This window comes from Physeter macrocephalus, chromosome 5 (genome assembly GCF_002837175.3).
Source record: "Physeter macrocephalus isolate SW-GA chromosome 5, ASM283717v5, whole genome shotgun sequence".
Taxonomy (NCBI): domain Eukaryota; kingdom Metazoa; phylum Chordata; class Mammalia; order Artiodactyla; family Physeteridae; genus Physeter; species Physeter macrocephalus.
In genome coordinates, this window is record NC_041218.1 from 23,238,493 (window position 1) to 23,266,365 (window position 27,873).

Sequence of the window (27,873 nt, forward strand, 5' to 3'; positions counted from 1 at the left end):
TCATGAGCCATGGCCGCTGAGCCTGCGCGTCCGGAGCACACGACGGGAGAGGCCCGCATAGCAAAAAAAAAAAAAGAATAAAATTTACAAAGTGGTTGAATATAAAATTAAAATTCCTTAAAACTGGGAATAACATTTCCATTTTTGAATTTGTTTAACCTGTACAAGATTTCCCTAAACTTAAAAGGGGGAGGAAGAAATGCTATCCTAAGTTTCTAACGAAATATAAGCTGCTTAAATAACATTTACACTATATTTCCTGTTAAAAAAAAACAAAACAAAATTTTTCCATGACTACAGAAATGTTGCATCCATTTAGAATAAGTTATTTGAAAAATTACAGAGCACTACACAAAAAAAAAATAATAATAATCCTATAAGAATAAAAAACATTTTTCTCACTACCAATTTCTCAACGTGATTGTTGATAAAATTCTAAAAATCAGAAGGGGAAAAGGGACCATCAAATGTAATTTACCACAAATATTTATCAGCAGCCGCTTAGTCCTGACCACAATAGATGTCCTGCAGCTAGCTGGCTGTCAAACCACCAAAAGCTGCTTGTCATCCACCTTCCTGGAGCTTAGAACTAAGCTCACTTGGGTCAAAACAAGTCAACTGCCTTTCTCATCAGTAGTAATATACTGGAATAAAAGTATAATTCTGTCTGCCAAGATTCTGTTCTTAAGAATAGTCTTGTAACTATTAAAAGGGGACATTAAATTAGAGCTATTGAAAAGGGTTATCTGCATCTGTAGCTTGACTGGGATAATACTTCTGAGGTCTTGATGTGTAATCAAACCAGAGGAAAGAGAAGCAACTGGAAAAATCAACAAATATCATAACCCCCAAAAAGAGTGAATAAAGAGTAAGCTATTGAAAAAACTGGGTATGCCAGTAGTAATATGTAAATAAAAATAGGTTCATACTTTAGAATAGATTCCATGTGTTGTGCAACAAGGAATATTCACACTTAGTATAGTTACAAATCATTAGTCAGAGAAATATTACGTTAAGTATTAAAGGATGAAGTAGACTGATGTGTACTGACACAGAAAATGTCTACAATATACAGCTGTAAACTGGGAAAACAAACAACAAAACAAAACACCCCAGGTTATAAAATCTGCTAGAATAAGTGTGGTCTCATTAAAATAAACAAACAAACAAACAAATAAATAAATTACAGATATGGCTATGGAAAAACAAAAGAATCTAGAAAGGTATACTGAAACTGTTAAGAATGCTTTTCTTCTGTGCATAATGGAATTATGAAGACTTCTTGTTTTACAGATTTTTTTTTTCTCCCTTTAAAACAATAAGCATATAGTTACTTTTGTAACTAGGGGACTGGAGGGGTGGTTAATCCCAGATCTGGGAAAGAAAAGACAAATAGCATGATAAGCCCCTCTGCCCCTTCACCGAATGAAAAATCTGAGGGTGACCTCTAAGCTCACGGAATCAAAGAGACTCATATATAGACCATCAAAGCTGCCCAATGTCCTCTGGGTACTCTTTCTTTAAAAAGAATCCTATGTAGAACCTCAAAATATAAGATAGAAGTGGAACACTTCTTATTGAAGGAGCTGGGGAATGCTGACAGCTATAGGCGTTCATCCCCCTCACCTCCTGCAATACCCTCTGAGACTCAGGACTCCACAGAGCACAGGTGGAAACTCCTTGATTAATGCAAGTCTTCCATCATGCAGTTGGGAAACTGAGAACCAAGAATTAGCCTCCTATTAAGATCTCTCCTGCCTTACAGACAGGCTCCAGGGTTATTTTATATACTAGGCATTACAGACACAGTCCTTGGGGCCTGCAAACTTTTCAAATACATACAGAAAAGTTTAGAGAAAGCTGAAAACACAGAAGAACTGGCTCCAAAATACCGAAAGAATGAATAACCAAAATTAATAAATATCAAAAAAAAGAGAAGAAAAATAGATATAAAGCTTCTTGATGTTCAACATGATTCAAGCACACTACAGCTCCCCAGTGGCTCTGCAACTGTGCATGTTTTTCTATTGTCTGAGGTTCGTGTTTAGCTATACATATCCATCAAAGTAACACAAGCTGGCATCTGCCACTGAGAAAAACAAGTGGAAAAAAAGGCAACAATGGAGGGACATTGTTTTGGACACTGAAAAGAGACAGAAAAGATACGTTAATCAAATAGGTGGATAACTAGAGATGCAAGGGATAATGAAGTCTGCCCTCGGAGGGTAAAATCAAATTCCAAAAAACTCAAGCAGCCTAAAATAATGAGCAAAATATCATGGGATAAATTTTAATAAACATAAACATAATATTCTGAACTTTGGCTTAAAAAAACCCATTGCAGAAGAACACAGGATGGTGAAGACTGTGTCATCACAAGAAAAAACAAAACAAAACAAACAAAAACTCAAGGGGTGCTGGCTCACACTAAATTTAGTATGGAAATAAGCACCATGACAAGCATCATATGTAAAATATGGATAATGAAAGCATCAACCTGATCACACTTGTATTTAGTGCTTGGCACTACACATTTTTTTTTTTTTGAGTAAAATGTTTTATTTTTATTCTTTCTTATCTGTTGATTAGAAGAAAATGAACAATAATTTTAAGATGGGGGTGAAAGGATACTCTACCTGCACTTTAGCCTCCCTTCCCTTACTACTCAATATTCACCACTATCTCTAAGTCAGGAATTATATTCTTTTGGGGATTATGTTTTTAAATTGTCATTTTGGGAGCATTTATATTACCTCAAGACCAAACTTCAGAACTAGACATTTCCTGCTGTCATTGTACTTTTTAAAGACATAGATTATATTTCATGGGGACTGTGAAAAAGCCAATATTAGAAGGAATAGTTGGAAAAAAATATATATGTCTAAACCTAGAGAAGAAAGGGCTTATTATGAGGAACTATAAATATCATGTGGCCCCAATAAGAACAAATAGCCAAGAAGTTAGGGTAGACAGGGCAGAATTGTGGCCAATATAGATCATTCTTCTAACAGGGGTGTGAAAACAGAGCAGGTTGCCAGGAAGCAGTGAGCTCTCCCATCAATAGGTATCTTCATGCAAAGCAAAGACAACCACTTGGGGGCATGGGAGAGGTGGGCTTTACACATATACTAACAAGCCAGCATGCAGAAAGTAAGGGAGCAAAAAACAAAACAAAACAACTCTAAGATTCTGCACCAGGAGATTTTGAACCACGGGGTCCACAAATGTGTATCAGGAAGACTGTCCGGTGAACTGGATACATACCCCAAAGAAGATTTGATACAGTTCTTGACCTTCATCTACTGAGAGAATATAATCTATTGACACATAATTCTGCTGCAGTTTGGGGTATGTACAAATGTACACACAAACAGAATTACATAGATACTATAAAACAAACTTTAACTACAGGTTTTGTCCTCTTTGAGAACTGTAACAGCAGAAACTGAAAGGTCTTCCTAGAGAAATGTAGGGAAAAAAACAAAACTCTTCTGCTAGCATAGACTTAAACCATTTTAAATCAGTTTCCTTATTTTTAAATTATAAAGCAAAGAAGGTTTTATTAATGTACTGCTCCTCTAATCCCATCTTGGAAGATCTGTACAGTGAAGCTAATCATGCAACGACTTTACTAAATGCTGCAATCGTAACCGTCCATAACACAGCCGAGAGACCCTGGGAAAGGGTTTTAGTTTTGTCTTATTTGCCTTTTAAGTCAGTACACTAACTACCAAATGTAAAATAGATAGCTAGTGGGAAGCAGCCGCATAGCACAGGGAGATCAGCTCTGTGCTTTGTGACCACCTAGAGGGGTGGGATAGGGAGGGAGGGAGGCACAAGAGGGAGGGGATATGGGGATATATGTATACGTATAGCAGATTCACTTTGTCATATAGCAGCAACTAACACAACACTGTAAAGCAATTATACTCCAATAAAGATGTTAAAATAAATAAATAAATAAAAATAAATCAGTACACTATTCTAACAAGCATAGCTCTCTCATTCCCCAGGCCAAAGCAAGGAGAAGCAGTAAGGAAGAATAAAGAGAGTAAGAACAATAAGGGAGAACAAATAAAACAAATAAATAAAAGAAAAAGCAGACAAGAACAAACAAAGTACAAACAGCTGGTATTATTTATGAAGGGACAACCAGTCCTAAGACCTCAATTGCTTGTAAGGGCATCATCCTATCATAGGATAGGCATTCATTCCTTTACATACCTGACAAATGTGCTCTTGAAAAAGCATAAGCAATGTAAAAATAAATATGTCAGTCACTTTAGAAGCCAGTTTGGCAGTTTCTTACAAAACTAAACATACTCTTACTATATGATCCAACACACTCCTTGGTATTTAGCCAAATGAGCTGGAAACTTATGTACATGCAAAAACCTGCACACAAATGTTTATACCAGCTTTATTCATAACTGCCAAAACTTGGAAGCAATCAAGATGCCCTTCAATAGGTGAATGGATAAACAAAATGTGGTATATCCATACAATGGAACATTATTCAGCACAAAAAGGAAATGAGCTATCAAGCCATGAAAAGACAGGGAGGAACCTTAAATGCATATTACTAAGTGAAAGAAGCCAATATGAAAATGAAAAGGCTATATACTCTGATTCCAACTATATGACATTCTGGAAAGGGCAAAACTATGGAGACAAGAAAAAGCAGTATTGCCAGGATTGGGGGTGGAGACCGGGGAAATGAATAGGCAGAGCACAGAGGACTTTTAGGGCAGTGCCAATACTCTTCATGATATAATGATGGATACGTCATTATATTAATACATTTGTCCAAATCCACAGAAATATACAACACCAAGAGTAAACCCTAAAGTAAACTACAGGCTTTGGGTGATTATGATGCGTTAATGTAGGTTTATCCTTTGTAAAAAATGCACCATTCTGGTCAGTGATGTTGATAATGGGTGAGACTATGATGTGTGAGGGGAAGGGGGTATATAGGAAATCTCTGTACCTCCTTCTCAATTTGTTGTAAATCTAAAACTGCTCTTAAAAAATGAAGTCTTAAAAAAATGAAAAAGAAGCCTACAATGACTATTTGTGTGCCGTTTACACCAAAATACTATGTACTGATTATAATTTTATCTTTTCTTGGCAAATAAACATCATGGTGGAAAGCACTGATTACTGAACAGTACTGGAATTTCTTTTGACCTAAGTGCCTCTGAACTCCTGTGTACTTTTAGTTAGACCTTTATTAGCATACCATTCCACTGGGAGAAAGGGAACAGGAATAGCATGACACAAAATTTGAGACAAGTGCCATCACAGGCTACTGCTGGCAAACATTAGCTCCATCAAATTATTATTTAAAGTGAAGAAGGAAAAGTCATAGGCATTTCTCTCACCAGGGGCAGTGTTAGGAAAGCTCCACCAGCAACACTGTCTCTTCATTAGATGGAGTTGACCCACCCCCGATTTCTTCAGTCTTTGCCCACCACCATGCATCCTATACATTCAAATGTATTCAACAGTATATAACTATTATTAACTATACATTATGTATATTATATATAAATTATATTTTTACATTTATATGTAAATTATAAAATATATATACCATAATATTATATAACTATAAAGCTGTTTAGCATTATCTAACTACAGGCTATGATGATTTATTTTGGAGGAGTTCCTGACTACACCTGAAAATCCGTCCCCCACCTCTACCATGGAACATTGGTGTTTGACATATGTATTTTTCCCATTAATATATTTTATTTTTAGAGCAGTCTTACGTTTATAGAAAGCTGAAGCAGAAAGTACAGTGAGTTCCCATATAACCCCTTCACCACTTCTCCCTCTCCTATTAACATCCTGCTTTAGAGTGGTAAATTTGTTACAGCTGATGAACCAATATTAACTTAAGGCCACAGTTTACATTAGAGTCCACTCTTTATGTTATACAGTCTATGGGTTTTGACAGGTGTATTATGACGTACCCTCCATTTGAGTATCAAACAGAATGGTTTTACTGCCCCCAAAACCCCGTGCTCCCTCTCTCCTTTCTCCCATACCCTGGCAACCACTGATCCTTTCACTATCTCCACAGTTTTGCCTTTCCCAGAACTTCATAAAGCTGGAATTATACACTATGTAGCCTTTTCTGGTTGGCTTCTTTCATTTAGTAATATGCATTTAAGATTCCTCCATGTCTTCTCATGGCTTGATAGCTCACTTCTTTTTAGTGATAAATAATACCCCATTGTATGGAGTATTAGTTATGAATTAATAATGGAGGTACCAGTTATGAATTCTTTCTTTCATGGATCATGCCTTTGGTATTGTATCTAAAAAGTCATCACCATACTCAAGGTCATCTAAGTTTTCTCCTATGTTATCTTCTAGGAGTTTTATAGTTTTACGTCTTATACTTAGGTCTGTGATCCATTTTGAGTTAATTTTTATAAACGGTATGAAGTCTGTGTCTACGTTCATTTTTTGCCCAGTAGATATCCAGGTGTTCCAGCACCATTTGTTGAAGAGACTATCTTTGCTCCATTGTATTGCCTTTGCTCCTTTGTCAAAGATCAGCTGACTATATTTATGGGGATCTATTTCTGGGCTCTCTATTCTGTTTCATTGATCTGTTTGTCTATTCTTTTACCAATACCACACTGCCTTGATTACTGTAGCTTTGTAGTGAGTCTTGAAGTCAAGTAGTGGCAGTCCTCCAACTTTGTTTTTCTTTAATACTCTATATTAGTTATTCTGGGTCTTTTGCCTCTCCATATAAGCTTTAGAATCAGTTTGTTGATAACCATAAAATAACTTGCTGGGATCTTAATTGGGACTGCACTGAATCTGCAGATTAAGTTGGGAAGAACTGACATCTTAACACATTGAGACTTCCTATCCATGAATATGGCATCTATTTTAGTTCTTCTTTGATTTCTTTCATCTGAGCTTTGTAGTTTTCCTCATATAGATCTTGTACATATATTAGATGCATACCTAAATATTTCATCTTTTTCATTTTTAATCAAAAAGTTAAAACCAAAAAAGTACTTAATGTTTAAAGAGATAAGCATCGCTCAGCTGATAATTTTGTTTACTAGAAAAATCTCTCAGATAAGTTTAAAAACATGTTAAACAATACTACCTAACTCTTCCCAGATGTCACTTACACAGTGTTTCCATACTAAGAAGTATGCCATCAATATTTGATATAGATAGTAAATTTACTAGGTATATGTGGAATACCTGGTATATGTGGAATACCTAATATGGAAAGCTCATTTTCTTTTCTTTTTCAACTAAAATACGATTACAGCCCTTATGTGGCTATTTTGCAATTTTATGTAATCCATAAAACTGTGTCCCATTTATATTAAAAGGTACCCAGAAAATATATAAACTTAAGTGGGAGGGGGGAATCAAAGGAAAAAAAATTAACTGTGGTATCTCTGGATGGCAGAGCTGCAAATTTTTCATCTTCATACTTTCTTTTATTTTCAAAATTCTCTACAAAGATCATATATTACTTTCACACTCCATTAAATCAAATATTATATAGCATGTAAAATGAGTAAACTATAACTGCATGCATCAATAAAGATTAATCTCATATAAGTTTAAAAACATACAAAACAATATGATATCTTTCCTATGGATACAACACATAAAGGTATAGTTTTTCTGTTTTTGTTTTTGTTTTTTAATGCAGGGGAAAGGTAAACATCAAATTCAGAATAATGGTCACAGCTGGGAAGGGAAAGGATGAGGAAGGAATGCCCAGGAGGCATTATTATCTGTGATTTTTTTTTTTTAAGTTGGGTAGAAGATACAGGGTATTCATTATATTGTTCTATATCCTTATTTATGCTGAAGTATTTAACAAATTTTTAAAGGTGGCAGCTACAGAAGTCATACCAAAGTAGTAGTACTTAACCCTAATCTCCTCAAACTACTTAACTAGGATATGGTACTAGAGGAATAATAGATGCAAATAAAAGGATAAAATTCTTTGAAAAATGTAAAGTAGGAGTCCTGAAATTGGGTTTTCATGTGTATATTTACAAGCAAATAACAATCTGAAACCTATATTCGATAAAGTATCTGCAGCAACCATTCCAATCTGTGCCTTGCACACAGAGCTCAAAATTAAATCTGTTCAGGAAATGTAATAGATAAATTATTTTTAATTTGACCTTATTTTACATTTCCACTTACAACTCTGTTTTGAAAGCAGACTTTTTACTTTGGTCAGTTTTAAAACAGTATTTAATCTTTGAAGGATGTCATAAAAATAACCTTATTTTTATGACATCCTTAAAAGGTGACTGGTATTTTCCAGTTTGATTTTAAATGGTTTCTAACCAGGACATGGCACCTATGACAAGAAGCATAAGTAAGTGGCTCTCACATAGTAACACACCCCTGTACTAGCTGAATCCTCTCACGCTGTTACATAGGTATGATGATGACCAAAGTTTAGGTAATGCCTACCCTACCCAACTTTTTGGGAGTATCCATTGTAAATGGAAGCAATGACCTTCAAGGACAAAAGGTAAATTCACAAGATGTTTGAAGGAACTTCTTAAAGTAGACTCAGTTAACTTTTAACATGAAACAAAAAAAGTGTGTGGTTTTGATTGTTAGAAATGCCTTAACTTATCTCTCGCAATCTTTACTTGAAATAGGAGTAAAAAGTTTTTTAAAAGTTGGGATTGGGGGTGGGGGTAGAGGAAGGCCTGGGATGGTTTAGAACTAATACTGTTCCTTCCCATTTCCACCCCCAATTTACTGCCCATTCCTACATCCTAGCCCTAAACTAGAAGTAGACTGTAACAAACAAATCACTTGAAAACAAGAGGAGGAGTACCATTTAACAAAATTTGAGATTATCAAAATGTAGCTAGATGATCTGAGGCTTACACACTAAAAGAGGGTATATCACACCATCTTATCACCCAATTTCTTGCCCCCAAAATACATAGTAGGGTATTAATAGGACAGGTTTCCTTAAAGAGGAAAATGACTACCTGTGTCTGCAGTTTATATAGACCCAGGACTTTTAGTCACTATTCTTCAAAAAAAGTGATTTGTTTTTAACATTCACTGTCAGTAACTCTTTTTGAAAAGACTTTACTAGATTAAGTACAACCCAGGACCTACCGAAATTTAAATGAGATGTTTGCTTTTCAGATAAGATCCATCTGACTTGAGGATCCTCTCTTAGACCACTACAAGTTAAAGGACCCAAAAAGTAGAGGACTCATTAACAGAAACCTAACAAGGCTGAAATTGTTGGCTGTGTAGGAACTTGTACATGTGTATCCTTTTCCTGTGCATTCCTGAAATCAGTTAGTTCTAATTTCAACATCACCTTATTTGTAGTTATTTCATCATTTGCATTTACCAAGTATATTATCATCCACATTTCATTAGCTCAACTTATTCTCACCAAAGTCTGTGGGAAAGCTGCCTGATCAAGATTGCTGGGATGGATGCAGGCTGCTACATAATTTTACTCACCAAGTTTTTTCCTGTTTAAATGTCATCAAATCACATTCATAAAACAAATATATTTTGAGCACCTTTTCTGTGAAAAATCCTGGATCAGAAACTGAAAGGGGACATGTGGGGTGATTAGTTTAACCCTCAAATAGCTTACAGCAGCAGTTCTCAAAGTGAACCTTATAACCCTGGGAATCCCTGTGATTTCTTCAAGGGATCAGTGAGGTCAAAACTATTTTCATAATAACTAAGACATTCTTTGCCTTTTTTCACTGTACTTATATTTGCACTTAGAATGCAAAAGCAATGGTAGGGTAAAACTACTGGCATCTTAGCACAATTAAAGGCAATGGCACCAAACTGTACTAGTCATCATTATATTCTTCACCTTCATGTACTCACAGTAAAAGGAAAGAGTCAATTTCATAATTTAAGAATGTGCTGATGAAAGAGTAAAAATTATTAATTTTATTAAATCTTCACCCTTGAATTCACGTATTTTTACTATTCTGTGTAATCAGATGGAAAGTATACATACAGTACTTCTGCATTCGGAAGTGTGATGGCTATTTCAAAAAGCACATAAACCATGCTTTGAGTCGCAAACTGAATTACCCACATTTTTCCCCAACAAATACCATTTTTACTTGAAAGAGTAGCTGACAAACTATATGGCTATTCAGACCTGGGTAACTGATAGTCATTTTCTCAAAAATTAACAAAGTGAGCCTATCACTTCAAGGAAAACAACTGAGAGCATTTGTTGTCAATGATAAAATTGGGTATTTCAAGTGATAATTAGAATTTTGGAAAACTTGTATCTGCCACAGTGAGCTTGACAGCCTTCCATTACTTAAAAGTCTTTTCTGATGAGGTCAGTGGTAGTGTTAATGAATGTGATTTTTGTGTCAACATGTAGAAGATCTGCATAACTCAGTAAACTAATATTTTCCAAATGACCAATGTATGATGTTACAAAATCATGCATGGATTAAAAGATCCATTCAAAGTGCATGATAAACCAACAGATTTTAACATAACAAAGCACAGATATGGTTTCAGATTCCACATTGCAATTCACCTTTAAGAAATTAACACTGCTGAGTTTTCATGTAATATCAAAGAATGTCATCCACAGTAATCTGAAAAGGTTCTTAAAATACTCTTCCCGGGGGCTTCCCTGGTGGCGCAGTGGTTGCGCGTCCACCTGCCGATGCAGGGGAACCGGGTTCGCGCCCCGGTCTGGGAGGATCCCACATGCCGCGGAGCGGCTGGGCCCGTGAGCCATGGCCGCTGAGCCTGCGCGTCCGGAGCCTGTGCTCCACGACGGGAGAGGCCACAACAGAGGGAGGCCCGCATACCACACAAAAAAAAAAAAAAAAAAAATACTCTTCCCTTTTCCAAACAGATCTTCTTATACTCTAACCAAAGCTGTAACATACTGCAGCAGACTGAGTGCAAAAGTAGATAGGAGTATCCAGCTGTCTTCTATCAAGCCAGACACAAAAGAGATTTGCAAAAACTGTAAAACAATATCACTCTTCTCACTAAATTGTTTTTGTTTTGGAAAATATAGTTATTTTTAATTAAAATGTTTCATTTACTTTACATGTAGTGGGTATATTATTTTAAAATTAATAAACATTTTTTAAATTTCTCAGTTTTAATTCCTAATACAGTAAGTATCAACAGTTATAACCCACATAAACAAAAGCTCTTGAGTCCTCAAGGACTATTAAGAAGGGTCCTGAAACCAAAGATTAAGAACCACTGGCCTGGGATTTCCCTGGTGGTCAGTGGGTAAGACTCTGCACTCCCAATGCAGGGGGCCCGGGTTCGATTCCTGGTCGTGGAACTAGATCCCGCATGCATGCCGCAACTAAGAAGTCCACATGCTGCAACTAAGACCCGGCAGAGCCTAAATAAATAAATAAATAAATAAATAAATAAATAAATAAAAGAAGCACTGGCTTACATTGTAACAAAAAGGAGGAAAAAAAACCCCACATATAATAACCCAAGGTAGACTGTCCATCAAAAGATGAATGGATAAAGATGTGGTATATACATACATACAGGAATATTACTCAGCTATAAAAAAGAATGAAATAATGCCATTTGCAGCAACATGGATGGACCCAGAGATTATCATACTAAGTGAAGTAAGTTAGAGAAAGACAAACATCATATGATATCACTTGTATGTGGAATCTAAAAAATGATACAAATGAACTTATTTACAAAAGATAAATAGACTCACAGACTTAGAAAACAAACTTATGGTTACCAAAGGGGAAAGGTTGGGGGAGGGATAAATTAGGAGGTGGGGATTAACATGTACACACTGTATATAAAATAGATAATCGACAAGGACCTATCATATAGCACAGGGAACTCTACTCAATACTCTGTAATAACCTATATGGGAAAAGAATCTGAAAAAGAATAGATATATGTATAACTAAATCACTTTGCTATACACCTGAAACTAGCATTGCATTGTAAATCACGCCCTATACTCCAATATAAAATAATAATTTTTAAAAAAGAGAAACATTGGCTTACACTTTAACAAAAGAGGGGGAAAAAAAGCCCCCACAGATAATTACCCAAGGTAGAATGTTAAGGTTACCATAGCCCTCTATTCTTGAATTTTCTAGCTCTTTTTAAACTAGACCTATATTACCTACCTGGCTCTTGAAATAATTTATTTCGCCTTGCTGTCAATATAATCAAAATGAGTAATTCACTTAGCAAGCATGAAAAGGCCTCAAGCAACACCAGGATGATGTTTTAAACCAATGTGATGAGTTTTTATTCAGTCATTTTCTAAATAAGTAGTCTGAATTAAAACTGGCTTTATTTCCCTGGTATAAACAGCCTATAAAAAGAATTCTTTCACAAAGAACTATATAATATACAACTCTCTTGGAAATGCATCCCACACAATCAAATCAGTAATAGAAAGCTATGAAATTTGGTTCCCTGTCTCTCAACAATAGGGCAAAAAAAACTAGAAATCCTACACTAGTGCTGAGGGTCAGGATACAAAACATGACATTCAAAAACAAACAAACAAAAACACTTTCTAGAGGACCACATGCACATAAGCAATCATCTGTGTTTTTTAAAAAGGACAGACACACACACACACACACACACACACACACACACACACACACTTTTGCTTACCCTACCTTGAAGATTACACAAGAAAACTGATAGTAGTAGTTGTTTTGGGGGTGGGAAACTGTGGGAAACTCACTTTTCATTGAATTCCTTTTATATTGAATTGCTTTTTCTTTAAGGCCCCCTCTCATAATTATACACATATGTATTTTCTATCACTGACACACACACACACACACACACACACACACACACACACACACACACTTTTGCTTACCCTACCTTGAAGATTACACAAGAAAACTGATAGTAGTAGTTGTTTTGGGGGTGGGAAACTGTGGGAAACTCACTTTTCATTGAATTCCTTTTATATTGTTTGATCATTTAACAATGTGCATGTAATACTCTAACTATTTTTAAAACACCATTTCTACATCATCCATTTCTCCAGTCTTTTATCTCAAATGCAAATTCCAAATACTAGTAGATATGGAAATCATTAAATGCATATTTGTTAAATAAGCAACGGACACATATCTCATATACCTGATGGAAGTACCAAAAGCAACCCATCCATCAACCTGGAAGTGATCAGCCACTGATTACCTGAAAGAGTATCTAGTGATGCCATCCATCTGCCCAATATAACTGATACAGTTGCTACTTCAATGGTAACTCTCTTCCTTTTTATATTCACCCCAGCGTTTGTTTTAAGAAATGTTCTCGTAACAACAACAAAGTAGATAAGTTTAAAGATTCCTTTAGGGAATTCCCTAGCGGTCCAGTGGTTAGGACTCTGTGCTTCCACTGCTGGGGGCCTGGGTTTGATCCCTTGTCAGGGAACTAAGATCCCACAAGCCACGCAGCGCAGCCAAAAAAAAAAAAAAGATTCCTTTAAACCATGCAGCAACATTAAATTCAGCATAAATTTTGCTCCCATTACGCACTAGGCACTATGATTTGATAATGTAACGCTTATAACATACAATGTAACGTGAAAATGTACGCTTGGTTCTAAACACGCAACTACACAATAGAAGTTTAATAGTTGCACCAATGAAAAAGAAATGGGGTTTTAATCAATTCTAAATTTAATGAGGCAATCTTATGATGTGGCTACAAATAAACATAATTCAAACTTGGACTACATTAATCATAGTGGCTATACACTGCCCCAAAAAACAGAAAAAAATGGACCCACTGTAGTTTGTACTTATCAGACCAGCTGCACTTGTGCTGGGTTCTAGGCCACGCTTGATATCTAGGGGCCCTGACAAAGTGCAGTAGGGTCAGCACAGTTTGATAATATGGAAGGCAACATGTAGAGTTAGTTACCATGTGTCAAGTACTTCACCTGAATTTTCCTTAAATCTGCTCATATCAGTGATACAAGTATTATTATCCTTGTCTTAAAATTAAGGAGATTCAGGCTCAGAGAGATTAAGTAACATGCTCAAGGTTGCAAAATGCTAGGAGGCAGCATTATCAGGATTTAAACCCAAGAGCCCCTTTAGTGGGTTGAATGGTGGCTCCCAAGAAGATATGTCCACAACCTAACTCCTGGAAACTATGAATGTTCTCTTATTCGGAAAAAAGGTTCCTTCAGATGTAACTAAATTAAGGATTTTGAGATGAGGAGATCATCTGGGATTATCCAGGTTGGTACTAAATCCAATGACAAGTGTTCTTATGAGAGTAAGGCCAACAGAGATTACCGACAGAAGAGTAGGAGACAGTGTGCCCATGAAGGCAGAGACTGCAGTGATGCAGCTACAAGTCAAGGAATGCCAGCAGCCACCAAAAGCTGTAAGAGGCAAACAACAGATTCTTTCTCAGTGCCTCCAGAGCGATTGTGGTCCTACAAACACCCGATTCCTGACGTTTGGCCTTCAGAATTATGAGAGAATAAATTTCTGTTGTTTTAAGGCACCAAGTTTATGGTATCTTATTGTAGTAGCCCTAGGAAACTAACTTAGCCCCCAAACTCTATCCTTCCGGCATATCTCATTACCTTTCCAAGAAGGTTTAAGGATCTTGGGATATTTAAACTAAAATAGAGATGACTGAAAGGACTTTATTTAAAAAAACCCAAAAAACTATACTTATTTTTGGAAGTCCTAAAGAGCAAAAGTGAGACCAGTAGGTAAAAATTACAGGGAGAAACTTCAGTTGAAATTAAACTTTCTAACCATCTAAAAAAGTATTAAAGACCAAACCGAGTTTCAGTAGTTAGTACCCACCAAAATGATTTCCTATCACTGGATGTGTTCAAGAAGACTGATGACCATGTAACTTTGGGGAGTTGAGCTGGCTTAAATGACTCAGAATCTCTTCCCATTCCCAAGTTCCTAAAAATCATAAAATATTAGATGGTACCACAAAAACCTAGTAATAAGATAAAATATTACAAGTGAATTTTGCAAGGTTTCTATCATGTATTCAAATAAATACTGTTAGTTATGTGTTAGGCACTGTGCTTGGTGATGGACACAAACATGATGTCTACTTTCATAAAGCTTACCATCTGGTGGGAGGGACAGACATATATCAAGTAATATACCAACAAATGTAAAATGACATGTATAGACATAAATGGTGAAGAAAAAGTACAAAAATAAGGGAAATGTGGTAAAACTTCCCTGAGGAAATGATGCTTGAATAGAGTAGAGACTTGAATAAAATTTACAAGATTTTACCAGATAAAAGAGAGGAAAAAGCTTTCCAGGCAGAAGGAACAATAGGAAAGGTCTAATGGTTAGGGCAGAATGTTTGATACAAAATGAGTCCAAAAGGTTAAGTACAGCCACATTAAAGAGCTTTGCCTTCATCCTAAATGCGGGACATGATCAAACTTGTGTATTTAGAAAAGATCAATTAATTCTGCCTGCAATGAGGAGAATGGATTAGTGCTCAGCCAGGGTGGATGCAGGTGGGCCAGTGATAGGTTATTCCAACAGTCCAGAAAAGAAACAATAGCAACTCAGACAAAAGTGATAATGGTAGAAATGAAGAGGATAATTTGAGCTTATTTAGAAAGTTAAACAGGATTTGACAATATGGAAAGACCAAGGTTTCTGTTCTGAGAAAACAGATGAAATGGTGATACCCTTCACTAAGGTAAGAAAGAATGGAACAGGGCCAAGTTTGAAAAGGGAATCTCATTTTGGGATGAAGTGCATCTGAGGCATCTGAGGTGTCAATTAGGCCACTGGATCTAGAGTTCTTAAACTCTGTTGGCAGGCCAAATCTGAGTATACATATTTACAGGGAACAGCTGCATATTCTTTCATCTTTAAGGGAAAACAATTATTGTTATAAAATAATCATTACTCTTTAAAAAAAGATAATTTCAAAATTGTGCTAGCCTAAAACACAAGAATCACTACCTTACCAAAGGCCCTAAATTAATACTAACCAAAGATTACCTATTTAAAGGACATTAGATATATACCACTCATTTAGCTACAAAATGGATTTCTTCAGAATGAAAACAATCCATCTTGGTGGATTCTCAAGTTAGGATTAGTGACTGCTCTCACATCTTTCAAACACAAAAACTGAAAAAAAAAGTTTGAGGCAAAAAGTTTGTACTTTTTATTCCCAGATTGTCCACCTCCCCCTATGTCTGAAAGACACTGACTTAAGCATCTTAATTGTCAAGTATAAATGATAAAGTTTTTCTCCTCGAAAAGATTCTAATTTTCAAAGTAGAAGGGAAGAGAATAAACAAATCAGACTTTTTTCTTCCAACACATACCTCCGCAGGCTTTGTATTATACTTAGATGAAAAATGACTAGGCTACTTTAGATATTAATTGTGATAACTAAGGAAATATTTACCCTAGATTTGTTTCCATTTTGTATAAACAAACTAGCTACCAGAAAGATTAAAGACAGAACTAAATGAGTAGGCAAGAATATTGGATTATATTACTAACTTTTCTAAAGAGAATCTACTGCACAAAATCTTTGAGAAAGAGCCAGTATTCTTTACATAAAACTAGAATTATATATATCACATACTTAATTGAGGCAGAGGATGAACTAGACTACATAGCATTTTATATTTATAAATATATTTATAGTTTACGTACATAAAATCTTTCGAACTCCCCACAGATAATGCTTTAAAAAAACAAACATGCATTTTTAACACTCCTGTATTATATGATTGCTGCTACTAATATCAATTTGCTCTCAGTGGGAATATAACAACTCAGAAGGTCCCAGGGTAAAATAAAAGACTAATAATACTGAGACAAACTTGTTCGCTTTAGAAACTAGCCTACAAATAGGAATCTTGGCTCATGAAGTGTGAGGGCAGAGTGGAGAAAAAGCAAGTTAATATGTGAATGAAACTGAGGTTAACCCAGGATTTAGCTCGCGTTCTTCACTAAGTAAGCTTTCATAGGCAAGCCCTTCCGCCCTTACTCCAAGTTACCCTTACCTCGGCAAAACCACACAGAGCATGAAACAGACAGTAAGCATTTCCTGGACTAAACTGTATTTGGATAGAAACTTTAACATCTTTTATATTTCATTAAAATAGATTTATAACTGCCCCATTAAGAATGTTTCAGGGCAAAAACAAACACCCTTAGACATTTTTGGTTCAAGACAGTATACAGAGTATTATTTCATATTATCATATACAGTATATCCATGCACAGTGTGTGTGTGTGCATGCAAGTACATACATGTACACTTAGGAAAATATCTAAAACCATATAATTAAAATATTGTTAAATATGTATGATTGATTTACAATTATTTTGAATTTTCTTCTCTTTGCTTTTCTATAATAAACACATATACGCACCTTTTCACATTAAGAAAATATATTTATTGTTTACCATGTCATAACACGAGACTCAGAACTAATTTTAGAAGGAATTTTTATTTAGAAGAAACTTTACCATCTCTGTCCTCTTCATTTTTCAAATGGGGAAAAAGGCCCAGTGAGGATAAGTGACTTGCCTGCCCCAAATCTGATAGTTGACTCCCTACGGCCATAATTATATTATTCATACTTATGTTTATTTTTTCTAATTATGAAAGTTAATGCATTTTCATTAAAAATAATCTGAAAAATAATGAAAGCTATAGAAAAGAAAATGAAAATCACATATATGCTTATAAACCAAAAATAACCATTGATTTGGGGGGTTTTTTGTTTGTTTCCTTTCTAAAAATTTTCACTACAAAAATAATACATTTTCAATGTAGAAAAACTTAAAAAATATAAAGACAAAAATTAAGGAAGACAAAAATTTTAACACTCAATCACATAATTGGTGATACCAGAATTGTTTCTTTAGACTTCGTTCCTAAAGCCAGTTTGGGGTCAACAGACTAGTTCTATGATGGTGTTTTTATGTAGCAAACCCTGGTTGATTCTTTAATTTGTGATTATATTTATATAAAAAGATCTATTACTGAAAATTTTATTTCACAATTGTTTAATGAAAGACAAAGGACTAAAAAAAGGTGAACAAAGAAAATACTCCAGTTCTATTTCGGGACAGATTTAGTGAATGTAAACATAATCCACAAACACAAGCCCAACTGCAAGCTGCATGACACAAATTTTCTTAAGATTACCCAATATGTTTATTCATGTAATTTTTTTTTTTTAATTCATGTAATTCTTGTATTTACCAATACTTTTACAGGGTAACCTATACAGTTGCCAACTGGCATTAATTACAGAAAAGAAAAATGAATTATGAGCAAATATATTTATAAAAACAAGCAAATCAAACTCATAAATTACTGAACCATCATTAACTCAATTAGCAAGACATTTGAAAATATTCATTTTTAGCTGATCCTTTTAAAATTTCCACCTTCTACATATTTTATAATGTACATAAATGTATTAGTACAATAAGAGGAATACCATTTATAAATAAATGTGATTCAGAATGTGTGCTCAAAATTTACTTGTAAGGGTGACAATAAAATTTGGAGATCACTGCCCAGAATCCGGGGCCTAGCTGACAAAACTGTCTCCTAATGCAATTTCAAAGATCCAAAGATTAGAAGAAGAAAGTAAAAATGAGCAATTATCTAAAACTTCATATGAAATATTTTAGGAATCAAGTAAGTTCTAGTATGAAACATTATTAAATAATTTGCTTAAATTTCCAGATTCTGGGACTTCCCTGGGGGTGCAGTGGTTAAGAATCCGCCTGCTAATGCAGGGGACACGGGTTCAATCCCTGGTCCGGGAAGATCCCACATGCCACGGAGCAACTAAGCCCGTGCGCCACAACTACTGAGCCTGCACTCTAGAGCCCGCGAGCCGCAACTACTGAAGCCCACACTCCTAGAGCCCATGCTCCACAACAAGAGAAGCCACGGCAATGAGAAGCCCGCACACCACAACGAAGAGTAGCCCCCGCTCGCCGCAACTAGAGAAAGCCCATGCGAAGCAACGAAGACACAACACATCCAAAAATAAATAAATAAATAAATAAATTATTTTTAAAATCCAGGTTTTATCAATGGCTTAAGAAATGTGAACACTAGCAATCTGTTACCATTATATCATTTTAGACCTCAAAACATTTCATAATTGTCATATTTCACACACACCCTATAAGACAGGCCAATGGTATTTTCATTTCATGGTCAGAAAAATTAAGCAAGGAGAGAATAAATGTGTTGTCCCAGATCACTGGATTGGTACATGTGCCTTTTAGAAGTTTTCCAAAGTGCATATAAACAACTACCACCTTAAAAATGAATCTGACTTTGCTGTACACCTGAAACTAACACATGATTCAACTATACTCCAATATAAAATAAAAATTTTTTTTTTTTTTTTTGGTGCGGTACGCGGGCCTCTCACTGCTGTGGCCTCTCCCGTTGCGGAGCACAGGCTCTGATGCGCAGGCTCAGCGGCCATGGCTCACGGGCCCAGCCGCTCCGCGGCATGTGGGATCTTCCCGGACCGGGGCACGAACCCGTGTCCCCTGCATCGGCAGGCGGACTCTCAACCACTGCGCCACCAGGGAAGCCCAAAAATTAATTTTTTAAAAAATGAATTTGAGTGCAGTCTAATGAACCACTTAGCTTTCTTTCAAAACTCACTTTCTCTTTAAAACAATAGTAATTTGATCCCCGCACAAAGCCTATTGTATAGAGTGTATGAATAGTCATATACAGTGTGAATTCTGGAATATAAAAAAGCAAGGAATTCAGATGACTTGACAAAATTCTGAAGCTGGTTAAGCTTTGGTTTGGCATTCCTCCCACCTTCCTTCTGGTGCTCCTACTCCTATCTCCGAAAGGTACCTTACATCTTCTCAAAGTTCCTCACCCCAGACACCTACTCAAAGTTTCTTTCCCTTGCTTGACCTAGCCCAGTCGGGATAACTGATTTCAGGCAACTAACACAACCAACATTTGACTTAATCATTAACACTACCAAAAAGGCCCTTGACTTTTCTGTCTGTCAAGAACCCCTTGAGAATCTCATGAAAGTTAAGGACCCTCTCCCCAGAAAAATCATATAGGCCCACACAGTATTTTTCAAACAATTTCAAGATTCAGGATCACACAGCCAAAATATATCCATGAACCCCAGAACTATAAAACCCAGGTTAAAAAACCCTGCACTTAACCTATAAATATCATAAAACTTCAAAATCCTTCAAAAGAGATTATAAACTTTAAAGATTATAAACTCAAATATACAATACTATATATACTCAAATACATAAACTCTAATTGTTAAAATTTAAGTCATCTCCCGAAGTTTTTATATTGTAATTCCCATGAGAGAAGGAGAGTAATAGGACCTATTTCTAAGCATGGGTCATCTATTAAATTGTGTTTTAAGGCCCTACCCCTATATTCAATAAGACTCCAGAAATCCACTGTGTTTAATTATCATGATTCATGGCAAAATACATACATACACACAAACACATTCAGAAAATTTACTTTATTTCTTAACTGCCAAATCCAGTTTTTATCCCAGTGAGCTCTGTAGTATTTCACATTGCTAAATCCTCTGTTAAAATTCCATTAATCCCTATCCTCAGCTTCTTCAACCCTATACCATTTATCTTATCTCTTCAGCCATTGTTTTTCAACTTCCTTCACAGGCCTCTCTTCTTCCACTTGACCTTCAGATATAGATGCTACCCAAGGTTGCCTTAGTTGTTTCCTCACTCTTGATATTATACTCTTTTGCAGTTTCTATATGACATTATGCCAATGAATACAAATCTCCTAATAGATCCCCTCTTCCCCTTGAGCTCCAGTCCAAGTCTTCAGGTACCTAACCTATTTGACATATCTTGATTCCCACACCTAGCATCATACCCTATTACCTTCCTCCTCAAATTCTGTTCTCCCTATACATTCCCTACCTTATGAAAGGCATCATCATCATCATCATCCATTAACCAACTATAATCTTTAACTCCCCCATGCTCTTCCCAATCAGGCCACAACCTCATCAGCTTCATTTTCCACTACTCCCCAAGTACAGCAAAATCTGCTTGCTTTCTAAAATCAGATTATCATTCCCTTCATCTAGCCTCTTCTTTTTCATCAGTAAAACAGCTACTCACCCTTCAAAGTCCTACTTAAGCATCCACTATATGAAAAGTCTTCCCTAACCTCACTTACTCTCCCTGTATCACCCACCCCTTCCCCCAGAATTCCCTCCCTCCTTCTATAATCCCACACCACTCTTTTAGTTCTCAACAAACTGTATTATAGTTAGTTGCATCCTTATCTTTCTCCGCTATAGACAAAGCCCACGGTTTGTTACTCTTGCACCTAGAACATGACTGGAATATAGTATGTCTTCAATCAATGTCTGGTGAATAAATGGCAAAACTCCAGAGTGAGGACACACTTAAGGTTACTTCTCAGTGGAGGGTACGCCTCATCCTCTTTTGAACATAAAACTAATTAAGTCCCCTAGTCTCCAGCTCCCCATTTCTAGTCCACTGCTTAGTTTTAAGCAATGTTTCACAGGAACATTTCCTCACTTCCTCTTGTTCTTTGTAGGTTTAGCTGCCAGCCTAACCACATTAGCATTCAGTGGCAACAACAAAACAGATTCTCCAAGTTCTAAAAAGTAAAGACTTTACAACTACCAACAGTGAAAAATATAAGCTCTTTTTTTTAAATGGTCTAAACATTTATGCATACAGAGTTCATTCTTCATGATTCTGAGAAAGGCTTGTCATAGTTTATCCAACAGGCACCATTTAACAGTTCCGAAGAAAATGTCCACTTAAACTGTCAGCCAAACTTTTCACATTTGTAACCACAGAAATCAGCATACATGAACTAATCGAAATACTGTGCTTATATACTAAACAATACACTACAAACAGTAGACACTGTATATCACCAAACGAAAGTAGCTCTTTTAGCTTCTTTTAAAAATACTGGGCTTCCCTGGTGGTGCAGTGGTTGAGAGTCTGCCTGCCGATGCAGGGGACACGGGTTCGTGGCCCGGTCCGGGAAGATCCCACATGCCGCGCAGCGGCTGGGCCCGTGAGCCATGGCCGCTGAGCCACTGCGCGTCCGGAGCCTGTGCTCCGCAATGGGAGAGGCCACAACAGTGAGAGGCCCGCGTACCACAAAAAAATAAAATAAAATAAAATAAAAATACTACATCTCCAAAATTCCAGCGATCATCCCAATCTGTAAAACTAGATTCTTTTACCAGTATCATCTACCCTTTCCCCCTCTCCTCCCCACCAACTCTCCCCCAACACACACACACACACACACACACACACACCTCCCTTACTAGACATGGCTTCCTCAGAAATTATTTGATGGCTCGGGAGCAGTTTGATAACGAAGGCTACCAAGTCTGGAATTCTGGAGAAGATTCCTTATGGTCACTTTATTTTCTAAGTGACTGCTGCTGATGAAAAAAATATATATTCCAAGGTATATATAATCCACTTATTTTCCTTGAGCAATCAAAACTTCTGTTCATTTTCTAAGTTTTGACCATATTACATCAAAATAACTTCAGACAAAGCATTCTTGTTGCTCCAGGAGTAAAAGTTTCCAATAGCTCAATGTGGTTATAATCTTCTGGAAACACCTGAAATTGATTTGTTTCACCTCCTTTACTTTTTCTCCTCCAGCCTGTTCTCCTTAGTAAAATATTGATGCATAAAAGCACTAGCTGAAAAGCCAAGAAAGTGGATAATCCACTCCCTAGTTAATGAGGATGGACCTATATGATACATAATGCTCAAAATTTAACTTGTATCCAGAGCCTAAAAAAATACTGATTGGACTTGGTCTAAATAAAATGTTTCTAAAATAAACTTAACAAGTGGGTTTCTTTTTCATTGCTGTTTTACTAAGCATTCATGGAAAATTATATTTGGGTAAGCTCAGGCTGAAAACACTAGCTTTAGCTCTCAAGGAAAACATGAAAGAACAGAGAGAAAATTTCCTTCAGTATGAAACATTTTCTGAAATGTTTTTTACAAAACCAAAGATTGATATTTACCTGTAAGACTGATTTTCCAAATACTATTTATATATATGTATTATTAAGCATCACACATAGATACACATAAACGTCTAAATTCAAATATCGAATTTCCTGGATTAATTACAGCCCCAGAGAGAGTATGCCAAAACTTCTGAGGTTAGAGCAGACACTTCTGAGACTCAACAACCCACAGAGCTCCCCTTTACCCTCCAACTTTTCGGAGTGGCACTGAGTAGATGAACAAGCCCACTGCAGCATGAAGGACTGGGTTTGCCTAAAGATATCTGACAGAAGCTGAACCTATGCAATAACTTCCTGTTCTCCAGAGACTGGAGGGTGTGCTTCTAAAGGCTGACAGTTTACAGAACTTCCAGAAACCAAAAATTCAGCATACCTTTTCAAATACTTGTGAAAAAATTTTTAATTTCAATAATACTGTTCATTTTTATTATTCCCCAACAAACATTTACTGAATGCCTTATTACATACACAGAAAGAGGTATAAAAAATTTAACCCCAGACTACAAGGAGCTTAAATTTCCCTTAAAAGTCACCCATTTTCTATCATTTCACATAAAATACTTCTTGAAGTAAGTCTGCTTGAACCTATGATGTATAGGCAATGCAAACTCAGATATTTAAATCATGGGAAGCTGGTCTTTCGCTCCCTAAAAAATTAGAGATGGATACATAATTGTGACTTAATAAAACCAAAAAACCGTACAATTTTGGGTTCCATTGGAGTATCCATGAATTGGGAGGGAATCCTGAAATCCTTTCTCCTTTAATTCCCTCTATATCTGGACAAGGGCCCTCATATCTCCTAGTCCTATAGTTACTTCCCTAAATCTGCTGAATTTCCTTAAAACCTGGTAAGAAAACTCCTGTCTTGGGGAAAAGAAACCATTTCCCCCCCTCCAAATGAGAATATACCAAGACTCCCAAGCAAAAAGTAATTTTCCTCATGTATACTGAGTTTGAGATGGGCGGGGGAGGCAGGCAGATGAAATCAAAGGACTTCAAATAAAGATGAACCAAAAGATAGTAAACAGTAATTCTTATTCTGATGCACCTTGTTGAAAGCCACATCTAACTCCTGTCAAAAAAAAAAGCCCCACCAAAAATTCTGCACACAATTCTGGACCCAAGTTAAGAATAAGTATACTACATTACATTTACATTTGATAATTGTATGCTTGCTTTTGCACTCATAAAATAAGGAAATTACACTCGGATGCACAGATGGAGCTAGTCATATTTTCACTACCTATGAAATAACACATCAAGAACTTTCAAACACAATTCTAGGGAGTCAGGCCACTACTGAATTAAGGGAAGGAAAAAACCCCAGCATCTCCAAAGTCCCCCCTCCCCTGAGTGAGGAACAACTCAATAACTTACTGTTCAAGACCAAAGGAAAAGGAATTTTTTTAAAGGCTGGGTGAAGGTGAAATGGGGAAAGGATCACCGTGAGCTGTGACAGCAGATGATGCCCTTGACAAAAGGTGTGAGATGTGCATACCCATTCTCCCGCAGAGCTGACAGTCTCACTCACACTTTCACCTTAAGAGTTTCCAATACATTGTCTCTACACACTTAAGAAAATGTGAATTTTGCTCTGACCACAGAAAGAATTAAGCACAAGTGACACCAGCTGTAAACTAAGCAATTAATATATGCTAATCTAATGTTTAAGAAGGGATGGATACCAGGCAACAGCTCCTCCAATGGCTGGATATCATTTGAAGCCCTAAAAATATTAAGATTTTTAAACAACTTCAAGTTCCGATGGGCACAGTCAAAAAGACTGTCGAAACTTTAGAACGTACAGCAACGACACAACAGGTGAGAGAGATGGTGGACATCATCGCCCAGTTACGTGGAGAACATGCAAAGGGCAAACCCTTGAGTTCCCCGAAAGGCTGGGGATGTGGGCTAACACCCATGCACAAGGCCATCCAGAACTCCTGTCGTTCCAGTGGCAAAGGTTCGGTTCCTTCCCGGGGTCGCGCCACTCCCCCTGTCCCTCACCCAGGGAACCAACATCCCAAGCACAGGAAGAACCGAGCCCCCTCCACGGGCAGCATCTCTGCTAGGGAAGAAAACACAATGTCGCTCCTTAATTCTGCGTACAAAAGGACTTTGCGCCCTCCTCCTCGAACTGCCGCCGCTGCCGCCTCCTAACTTGCAAGAAGGTGGGCAACGCGCCATATTCCAGCGTCCCCCAGTCTACCTGGGTAACAAGCCCACGCCACCCCGGCGGGAGGGAAGCTTCGGAGGTTGCCCGAAGAGCCAGCCTCCTCTCCCGCAGGAGACAGCAGCTCCCGCGCCCCGGCCCAGCCCGCCGCGCCGCGCCGCGCCGCCCCGCGCCGCCCGCGGACCAGACCCGGGAAGGGCCAAAGAGGCGAGCTGGGAGCCACGGCTCCCGTCCCGCGCAGCCCGCCCACCTCCCGCTCCCAGGCCGACGCGCTCTCCCGGGCCTCCTGCTCCCGAAGCCGCGGGAAGGCCGGGCCCGGGCCCCGGGTTCCACGGCGGAGAGAAGGCCGCGGCCCCGAGAGCCTCAGGCGGCGGGGGAGGCCGGAACCCTGGGGCTCTCGGGAGGGCAGCGCCTCCCTCCCGAGCCCGCCAGGACGCCTGGGGCCTAGTGAGGCCTGCGCATCCTCGAGGTGGCGGTTTGACTGGGCCGGGCCGGGGCCCCCCGCCCGAGGCGGGCCGAATCCGGCGGGGGCCCAGGCCTGGAGCCGGGGGCGGCAGGGTGCCGGCTGCGGGGCGGGCCGGCCGGCCGGCGGGCGGGCGGCGTGTTGCGGCTGCGCCGGGGCTGAAATAGCTGGAGATTGCGCGGTAGGGCACTCACCTCAGAGCGGCTGCGCTACCGTGGGCCTGCGCCGTGGAGACTGCGACCGCGCCGGCTCCTCGCAGCCTCCTGCCACCAGCGGCAATGGCGAGCGCTGCCGCCTAAGCCGCCGCCGCCGCCGCCGCCGCCGAGGAGGGGGAGGGGAGGGAGAGGAGGCACGCACGCTACGCACGGGCTTGGCTTCCCCGCCCGGCCGCCGCCATGATGGGGAGGTCGGCACTGCCTCGGCGGGGCATCCCGGAGGGTGTTTGGGCTCGGTCCCCGGCCGTCCCCCGAGGTCTCCCCGCGTTCACATTTCCCTGTAGAGGTTTGGATGGAGCCGGAATCACGAAAGCAACTGTATTAGGGAAATGTGCACGCCCCGGGGAAGTAACGCAGGCGACCCAAGATGGTTGCTAATCTGTAAATAGTCACATTTCTCGCCCCCCAACCCCGGGAAATAGGACCTCCTGAGCGTGCCTCGATAATCGGAGAGGGGTTTCCTCACCTTTTCCTCGCTGCCTTGCCAGTCGCTCCCTCACCCTTTCTTTGAAATGACCTTTGCTTCCCTATTTCAAACCCTGCCCAAGTATTTAAAAGCTAAAGTTTTTGTACAAAGCAATATATAAATGTTTTCGCTCATTCATTCGTTTGGCAGACATTTCCAGAGGGCCCATTCGGTGCCAAGTATTTTTCTGGGCGCGCTGGAGATGTACCTGTTAGGGAAAGGAAGTCCTTACTCTCATGAGCGTTGATGAGTGGAGGGAGTCAGAAGCAATAGGGACCCCCCCCCCGCAAGCAAGTGCCTGAGAAGCAGGGAGGGGTGGAGACTAGAAAAACTAATGTTAGAGACACAGGAGAGGTAGTTTTTGTTGTTCTTTGTTTTTTAAATTGTGATCTGGAGAGTACCTGCATCAGAGTCATTCAGACTGATTATTTAAATCCTGGGGTCCAAATGGTCTCTCTAGGATCTTGGCTTCTTAGCCCAGGAACCCGCATTTCTAACACCCCACCCCGCCCCACCCCACCCCCCAAATACACACATTCTCCTGGGGATTGTCATACAGACCGTAGTTTAAGAACCGTTGCTTTGGGGAATTACTAAACATCCCAAAGAGTGTCAAAAAACAATTTGACAAAACCAGGATACTTTAATTTTCAAGAAGATTCCATTTACCTCAAAATTCAACATAATTAAAAACGGAATGTCTCTTTTATCCAGCGTGTCTGAGAGAGTGTCACCGCCTACCACCCAGGTGTTCAAGCCAGAAACCTAGGAATGATCCATTACTCCTTTCTCCCTGAAGTGCCATTATCAGTTAGATCTTTTAAAACAGTTGTTCCCTGTCATTTTTACCTTGGTCCAGGTGACTCTCATCTCTCATCAAGATACTGCAATAGACCCTTCATGGTCTCCCTGCCACAGGGATTGCCATCCCCAATCCATTCTCCACCCTCCGGCTTGATTGGTCTTTCAAAAAAGTAAATCATGTCACTTTTCTGCTTAACAGGCTTAATAAGGTCCCATTACACATAAGTTAAAGTCTACAATTCTTCGAGGTGCCTGCAGGGCCCTTCGTGATCTCAGCCCCTGCTGCATCTCTAACCACATCTGTCACAGACTTCTCCCTCAGGCTGCAACCAAACTGGGAAGCTCTCAGGTCATACAAGACAGGAAGTTCTCCCACCTCACAACTTTTGCAAGGGCTGCTGTCTCTGCACAAAACTTCTCTGTCTTTTCCTTCTATTCATCTGCTTAAACCTGCCCCTGAATAACTCCTACTACTCCTTGAGGTCTCCTCCAGGAAACGTTCCCTCATTTCTCCCTTCCATCATCGCACCTAATATTTACCACCTATGTTTATTGAGCCCTCACATTGTGTCAGGCCCTATTTTAAGTCCTTTACACACATTATCTCCTTTC

General features: G+C 38.5%; 1 protein-coding gene across 12 annotated transcripts in view; it reads right to left on the reverse strand.

The window, feature by feature from the left end:
* The window catches only part of NRF1 (nuclear respiratory factor 1), a 129,436-nt gene extending 103,343 nt beyond the window's left edge, over nt 1-26,093 (reverse strand). For all 12 annotated transcript variants that reach the window (XR_003679732.1, XR_003679733.1, XR_003679731.1 and 9 more), the window contains exon 1: nt 25,971-26,093. The gene's annotated coding sequence lies outside the window, so the exon portion shown is untranslated. The remainder of the gene's footprint in view (nt 1-25,970) is intronic.
* Nucleotides 26,094-27,873: the final 1,780 nt, after the last annotated feature.